Raw genomic sequence first — 7,871 nt, 5'->3', positions numbered from 1 at the left:
TAAAATATTATTTCCCTAACTCTAGAACATCTTTAAAAAAAAAAGAAGTACTAGGAATTTAGAGAGCCTGTTCTGTAATAGAATCAAAGAGAGTAAGAGAGACTTTAGCCAGTATATTGGAGACAGCAGCAGCTCCGACCCAGCACAGTAGCTGATGCGCTCGGGTTATTCCACATAGGCTTTTGGTTCTCTTAGGTTGTTTGGTCCGCAGTTTGCATTCATTGATCAGTGAGTTGATTCAGACTCAAACCCACCGACAGCAATGAATGTTGAGTGCAGCCATCAGTGTTTCCATTTGGTGGAGTTGTCTCCGCCCTCACCAATTCCTACTCTGTTTTTCACACTGGTTCTTTGAGGTCTGTGTCTGGCGTCTCTCTTAGTAACCAACAATTGAGAGCCCACATAATTATAGATCACATTGACACAAGAGCTGGGAGGTTCTTAAAGATGGAGGAACTATGATTCGGAGAAGCACAGGAGCTCCTGGAGAAGCCCACAGGTAGCGCTGTGACCACACAGGCAATGGCTTGCATGCTGCTAGGTGTAAACAAGAGCTGAAGACCCTTGTTCTTCCTCTCTGTTTTGAAACAAGCAGTAAGAGTGCTTTTTAAAGTAAATTAGCACAGGTTATGTTTTGGGTTAAGTAATAATAGCTTACATGTATTGAATATTTGCTTGCTGTGTGCTGGGAATGGTACAAAGCCCCTTATACATTATCTCACTGAATCCCAAAACTCTATGAGGTGTAGGTATTCTTCTTATACCCCATTTTACACATGAGAAAACTGAGCCTCAGACACTTGCCCAGGGTCACACATCTAGTTTAGGGAGTTGAGCCAGCATTCATCCCAGATATGTCTGTCTCCAGACCTCACTCTTTACTTGACTTTAACAGACATTTAAATAAGCATAAGTGTGGATGGAAATAGCAAGGCAGTAGCTGCTTTCAAACAGCTCATATTCTAACGGGGCTGTCAAAACTTAACCACATTAACTATAATTGGAGGTGGAAATGTGATAAGAGCTGTGCAGACAGTGGACAGTTTTGTGCTATTTTTGCTTATTAAATCCTCTCCTTACCCCAATTAAAAGTTTTGAGGGGATGAAGGAGAAATGGGTGTAAAATACTTAATTCATTATCTCTCTAAAACAAAATACATGGTTTTTATAAATCTCTCCTTGCCACAACCTATTTCTCATCAGAATGGCATATTTCTAAGAGACATTTAAGTACATTAGGTATTATCTTGGAGCTCTCCTTATTTTGTTGAAACAAAGCACTTACTGACCAAAAACATAAAAAAAGTGAGGAACAGTGGGCAGAGAGGAGAGCTTTTAAAAAAAAATTCACTGGACCACCTTTGGGGGACAGGCAGCAGAACTGGTTCTGGTGACCTCATGTGACATGTGAAGGTACAGCCTGCTCCTTTGCTTCAGGAAATGTAGTGTTGTCTGTAAGGACCCCAAGGTACAGTCAACGGTCGGTGGTTTTTTCAAATCCCAAACTCACCGACAGCGTTGAATGTTCCTTGGAGTCCTCTGAAGGCTGGGTCCTGGCAGCCCTTCTTCAGCCTGCACCCACGTTCCAGGAGCCAGTGAGCAGTGAGACCACCACTGATGGAGGCTCTCACATTCTTTTCCAGGTTTCAAGTTGAGAGTTTTTAAATTATGAAATTGATTTATGTACATCAAAGAGCTAATGAACTTCAGGATGATGAGACTGAAATCACTGAGACAAGCAAACTCAAATGGATGTCTGAGAAAATCTTTGAATGGTATTATTTTTTAATTCTGAAAATGTCAAATACCCCATTTTATAGTAGTATGTTAATTATTAAAGGGTGAGAATGGGGCCAGCCCAGTGGCGTAGTGGTTAAGTTCACACTCCACTTCATTGGCCCCAGCGTTCATGGGTTTGGATCCTGGGTGGGGAGCTACGCGCTGCTCGTCAAGCCATTCTGTGGCAGTGTCCCACATATAAGGTAGAGGAAGACTGGCACAGATGTTAGCTGAGGGCCAGTCTTCCTCACCAAAAAAAATAAGTAAAATAAAGGGTGAGAGTAAGAAAGAAATTAACATATATTGAGGATCCTACTATGTGCTGAGATTTGTATATTTTTATCTCATTAAATTCTCAACAACCCACTTTAACCTCATGAGAAAACTGAATCTTAGAGAATTGATTTGCCCAAAGTTACATAGCCAGTAGCCAAGATTACAAGCCAGAACTTGAATACTGGACTTTATGATTGCAAAGCTCACTAATCATACTGCCTCCTCCCTTGTCCACCACAAACTTACTGTTATGTATCTGGGGTGAAGTCTTCAGTGAGAATTAAGTCAAACAAGTAAGCATCCTCTTCTTGTTTGCCTGTAATAATAGGAGGTAACTCTGTTGGTGAAGTGTTTGGTAGAAGATGAAAAAAACTGACCTTCATAACTGGTCATCTCCCTAGCCAAGATCCTGGATCACTAAGTTACCACAGAGGTTTGATGGTAGTCTGTAAGTTATTTTACATATTGAAAAAGCAAAAAATGAACAAAAAAAATCCCACTAAGAGAAAGCATGCATTTCTCTTCCTGCATACTCTCTGGCACAGAGAGAAACTAAAATGTCAAGTGTTTTCGCTTTTGGCAGAAAGGGTGTCAGTGCATTGTAGACACACTGGTTATTTTTTTTGGCCGTTGAATCTCCTTGATGAAAAATCTGGAAAATCAATTAATTACGTGGAACTTTCAAATATAGGATTTATAATAGGAAGGATCCAGGAGTGCTCAGTATAATAAGGGCTTACAAAACTGCTGGCTGAATTGAGGTTAATCAGGGGTGGTTACTACCACTTGATTTAGGTTTAAATATTAAAGATTGACTGTTCTCAGATTCATTTTTAAAGCAGCCGAATGGTACACATTAGAAAAATCAACCACTGAGAATTTGGTTTGAATGTTAACTGTTTGCATTCTACATCAGTTTAATTATTTCACCCTCTGTCAGAACACTCCAGTTAGCCAGCTTTGTTGAGTTCTTAGTGTTATGACAGTAAATTGTGTACAAACGACAACAAAAAATCAAGCAACTGTTACTGTGTGATATTTTAGAAACTCTTTAATGGGTTTATGTTAAACGGTCTTCCCCTTGGCCTGATAATATGAAGAGATGTCAGTGTCTTATACCATTTGGATAAATATTCAGACTTAAAAAAAAATACTGACTTCTGCTACCCCCAACCATTACTTGTTTACAAAATACCATTGCGTAAATTCATGGCATTCTCAGAAGAATGTTTTTCATAGACTTGAAAAACTAGAGAAGAGTGAAAGGTAGGTTTCTAGAATGATGTATTTCAGGGCAATAAAGGCCATCATCATCCTCATTCCTTTGATTTGCTTTAAGTCCTTAATTTAAATTTTTATCATCAAGCAAATTTGAAGCACACATTGGGTCTTTTAAATGAGTTTGGCTAAGAGGTTTATGTACTCAATGCAAGGGTAGAATCTTAAGGGTTAAAAAAGTTAAGGGTTAAATTAACCAAGAGTTATAGAAGCTACACATTTAATAAATTAGTCCAACTATTTAATTCTTGATTTAGTTGTCAAAACTCACCATGCCATCCCTTATTATTTTACTTACCTCCTTTCTTTCCTTTTCCAGAGGTATATAAATATTCAATATATAAAATATTGAAACCCGCTTTGCTCCAGCTTAGAGATGTAAATGTTTTCATAGTCCTCTTGAGGCCTCTTGATATACTTGAAAGAAACAAGAAGCATAAACTCAGTAAAACAATATATTTGAGGAATTAGTAGCATAAAAGAGCAGTCACTACCCAGATGACTCCCAGAAGAGGTGGTTGTCTGCCCAGATACTTCCCAAGGACTACGCAGGGAACATCTCTAGAAGTGTTTGGGGTCATACTGCTAGCCTTGAGGACAAATTCTTAAAGATGACAACAGCACGTCAGCATGAATCCATGTTCCTCTTCGCCAAACTGCTAGTGTTCTGCTTCATCCTTTTCCTAATTCAGCAGCAGAATCCCAGGAATTCTTGGTCCTACATATAACCCTTGCCATCATGGAGCCTAGTGTCTACCCAGGCAACTAGACAGAGACACAGCCAAAGACAAATAAAGAGGATGATCACTGTGCTGGCAGAATGGTATGAACCATGTTAAGGGAGAACAGAGAAAAAATGGGTTAATTCTACCTAGAGTGCCAGAAAAGGGATATCTAAGTGGTCACATCTGATCTGGGCCTTGAAGGTTTAGTTGCATTTTTACTAGACAGAGAAGGAAAGCTATTCCAATAGAGGAACTCTGCACAGGAAATCCTAGAGGCAGGAAAGTTCAGGTAATGGTGAACAAGTGAGATTAACCTCTCAGAGCATCAGTTAACTCATCTTTAAGATGCGGGACAAATAGTACTTGCCCTTCCTGCATGCATGGCTGTGAAAATAAAGTGAAGTTATGTATGTGACAGTAGCATGCAAATGTAATTGCTGGGTCTCTCTTTTCTCACTGGTCTTGGTTCAGTGAAGTACCTTACCATAATAGACTCTTCCCAGTTAGATTCTTATTTGGCTTTCTCTTTTTTTCCTTTAAAGTGACCATAGTTTAAAATTTTCATGTGTTAAATGGTTGGAGAAGCAGTATTATAGCATGGTAAAGAGCACAGACTTTTGAGCCAGAATCTTGACTTTGCAACTTAGTAGCTATGTGACCTTGGGCAAATCAAAATTACTTAACCCTTCTGTTTCTCTATTTCCTTATCTATAAAATGGAGATAAGGATAGTATCTACCTCATAGCACTGATGTGAGGACTGAATGAGGGTGATAGATGTCAAGTGTGTGAAATAGCACTCGACACACATTAAAAGCTATGTGTGTTTTTATATGTTATTTCCAAATGATTTAAATTGTTAGAATTATTTACAACTAGTATTTACATGTTACTAACTAAAATTGCATGTTTTGCCCAGAATTTGGTTTCTAGTCCATACACACTAGTGTGAAAACCTTTTATAGTTCAAACAATCTCTGATTAGCTGTTATTGTATGTGTACTTATGTTATTCGTGTTGTAAAGACATTTTTGAAATTAATGGTCTGCCATTTTCTTTGTGACTTGGGGTAAAGTTTTTGTGTCCCGTAAGTTTCAATTTCCTCAATCTGTAAAAATGATAATAGTATTAGTACCTACCTCGTATTGATCGTAACGATTAAATTAAGTAGTATAATTAAAAACTCTTGGGAAAGCCGTGGATTCTCTCCCTACATACGTGCACATAAAAACAAAATTTTGAAAGCAGTTTCGGTTATGGAATCCGAGAACCCATCCATAGCCTCCCCCTGAACTTCAAGTTAAGAAGTTGTGACCAGAGCTGTAGACGAAGATTTCACAGTCTAGTCTTGTCAGTGGTGTAATGTTGCTGCTTTTGGAAGTCTTGATCTCCATCTTATTAGGAGTGACTACTTGCCAGCAGTAGTGCAAACTGTCACCATCATTTAGTCACACCTTTCTCTATAGCATAACCTATGAGATATAACTGGACAGTGATAACCAGACCCTTATGGTCCCTGGAAAAGTAGTTATTTAGACTTCATCAAGTTCTGTACTAATTACAGATACCAACTATTAATTAGTAACTTTCTGCTGATACAATTAGAATTTCTAAAATAAATTTTAGATGAGAAGATGAGAAGTTTTACACAAATATTTGAATGAATTTATCTATCTTATTTTGCAACAGTTTCCCACTTCCCCCCACATCCCCAGCAACCATTGGTTTGGATCTGATCCCAGCACTATGAGTACTAATTCTGGCTTTAAGTTTGGCTGAAAGAATGTATTGTTTCCAGACAGTACTTACAAAGGAACCTGCTGAATTCAGAGTGTTTACTTGGATATTAGGAAGGGGAAAAAAGAATATACCAAAAATTGCACTTGTATGTGGAATTGTTAGTCATTCTTATGTTTAGCCTGCTTGAGGTTTTACCAAGGAGTTGAGAGGTAGGAATAGAAATTTAAACTCAATAGCTTGGAACATTTTACTGTTTGACATGGCAAATTTATATCAGGTTACTTCAGATATTTTAGATGAGTCTAGAAGACAAGAGGGGGTAGGTAAGCCAACTCACTGAGGTAGCAAATTGGCATAGTGCCAAAGGCAATATTTCTCCTCAAATGGGACACATATTTCAAACCCTATCAAAATATTCTGAGGGCCATCTGAATTCTCCATTCCTTTGTTACAGTGACTGCATATGTTTGAGATATTACTATTTTAGATTATTTTGCAAACTCACAGGAAGCAAGACTTCATTTTTCCATGGTAAATTAATTCACAGGATATCTTTAATCAATGAACAACTCTGCCCCCCCCTCCACCCCGAGGAAGATTAGCTCTGAGCTAACTACTGCCAGTCCTCCTCTTTTTGCTGAGGAAGACTGGCCCTGAGCTAACATCCCTCCCCATCTTCCTCTACTTTATATGTGGGACACCTACCACAGCATGGCATGCCAAGTGATGCCATGTCCGCACCTGGGATCCAAACTGGTGAACCCTGGGCCGCCGAGAAGCAGAACGCGCAAACTTAACGGCTGTGCCACCAGGCCAGCTCCTTTTTTTTTTTAAAGATTGGCAGCTGAGCTAACAACTGTTGCCAATCTTTTTTTTTTTCTTTCTCTGCTTTATCTCCCCAAATCCCCCCAGTAAATAGTTGTATATCTTAGTTCCAGGTCCTTCTAGTTGTGGCATGTGGGACGCAGCCTCAACATGGCCTGATGAGTGGCACCATGTCCGTGCCCAGGATCCTAACCGGCGAAACCCTGCGCCGCCGCAGTGGAGTGCGCAAACTTAACCACTTGGCCACGGGGCTGGCCCCTGAACAACTCTTCTAAATAACTGTTCCAAGGATTGTTGTTCAGCTGACCTGAATAAGTGAGTACATAAGTGAGTTAGGAATATAAAGTCATAAAAGAAATAGGAACCAAAATCATGCAGAAGCTAATATTCATTGGAATTAAGGAACAAGTTGGAGAGAATCTTGGGTTTTATTGCAGTGTGTGAAAAGTGTTGGCAGGGATTTTAAAAGTCCTTTAGAGCCAAAAGGCATATGTTTTGCAGCCACCAGTTAATGAAATAAATAAGAACAGTGATCAAACACTCAATCCTTCCTTTTTTACAATATGAAACCCTGAAGATGTATCAATAATATAAGACTGTGTGTTTCTTCCTCTGACCTATTTTAGTTTACTGGGTTAAATTTAATCATATGGCAGTTTATGCTTTAAAAACTTGATCTCTGTTCTTGTAAAGCTTATTGTTACCTTAGGTAGATTCCAGCTTTGTGTTAAGGCATTTTAAGTTATAGGTAATTAGATATACTCATTCCATAACTAGCTTTTTAGTTATTCATAGCATTTAGGGAAAATGCTCTTTAAATGTTGCTTTTCTTGGCTATTTACAGCAAATGGTTGAATCTTGCAAAATATGTCTTAGAAAGTTTTATTTTTGAATGTATATTCTCTAGAAAAGCTATGCTCGATCTACCTCATACTTTCATAAATGAAATAGTAGTATACAAAGTTGGCTAAGCTCTTAATACCTCACATATTGCTTTTGCATTTCTGTCTCCATTGCTAACCTGAACTTGGACAGTCTTGATGTTTGAGTAGGAATGCTAATCGTGGATAGGGAAAAAAAATTCTTGGATGAAAGTATTAGAAAATAAGTTTCGGTCTATAGTTTTATAACTTTCAAAGCTATCAGGAGTCTTAGAGGTCATTTAGTCTAATTATTTCCGCATGTGACTTTGCATCAGAATTAAAAGTGGTGGTGGTGGGAAATGTGGATTGCTAATAATGCAGATTTC

The 7,871-nt window shown here is 38.5% G+C and overlaps 1 protein-coding gene and 1 long non-coding RNA gene across 5 annotated transcripts in view; one reads left to right on the top strand and one right to left on the bottom strand.

Moving 5' to 3' along the window:
* Positions 1 to 7,871, top strand: part of NR6A1 (nuclear receptor subfamily 6 group A member 1) — a 215,044-nt gene that overhangs the window by 67,051 nt on the left and 140,122 nt on the right. The window lies entirely within an intron of this gene.
* LOC103556330 (uncharacterized) overlaps positions 1 to 7,871 on the bottom strand; it is a 40,379-nt gene that overhangs the window by 6,545 nt on the left and 25,963 nt on the right. Inside the window, exons 2-3 of the long non-coding RNA XR_546174.2 lie at positions 3,632 to 3,750; positions 2,302 to 2,371 (exon numbers count right to left, since the gene is read on the bottom strand). This is a non-coding gene — a long non-coding RNA (uncharacterized lncRNA). The remainder of the gene's footprint in view (positions 1 to 2,301; positions 2,372 to 3,631; positions 3,751 to 7,871) is intronic.

This window comes from Equus przewalskii, chromosome 26 (assembly GCF_037783145.1).
Source record: "Equus przewalskii isolate Varuska chromosome 26, EquPr2, whole genome shotgun sequence".
NCBI lineage: Eukaryota > Metazoa > Chordata > Mammalia > Perissodactyla > Equidae > Equus > Equus przewalskii.
This window is presented reverse-complemented; position numbering and strand designations above follow the sequence as displayed.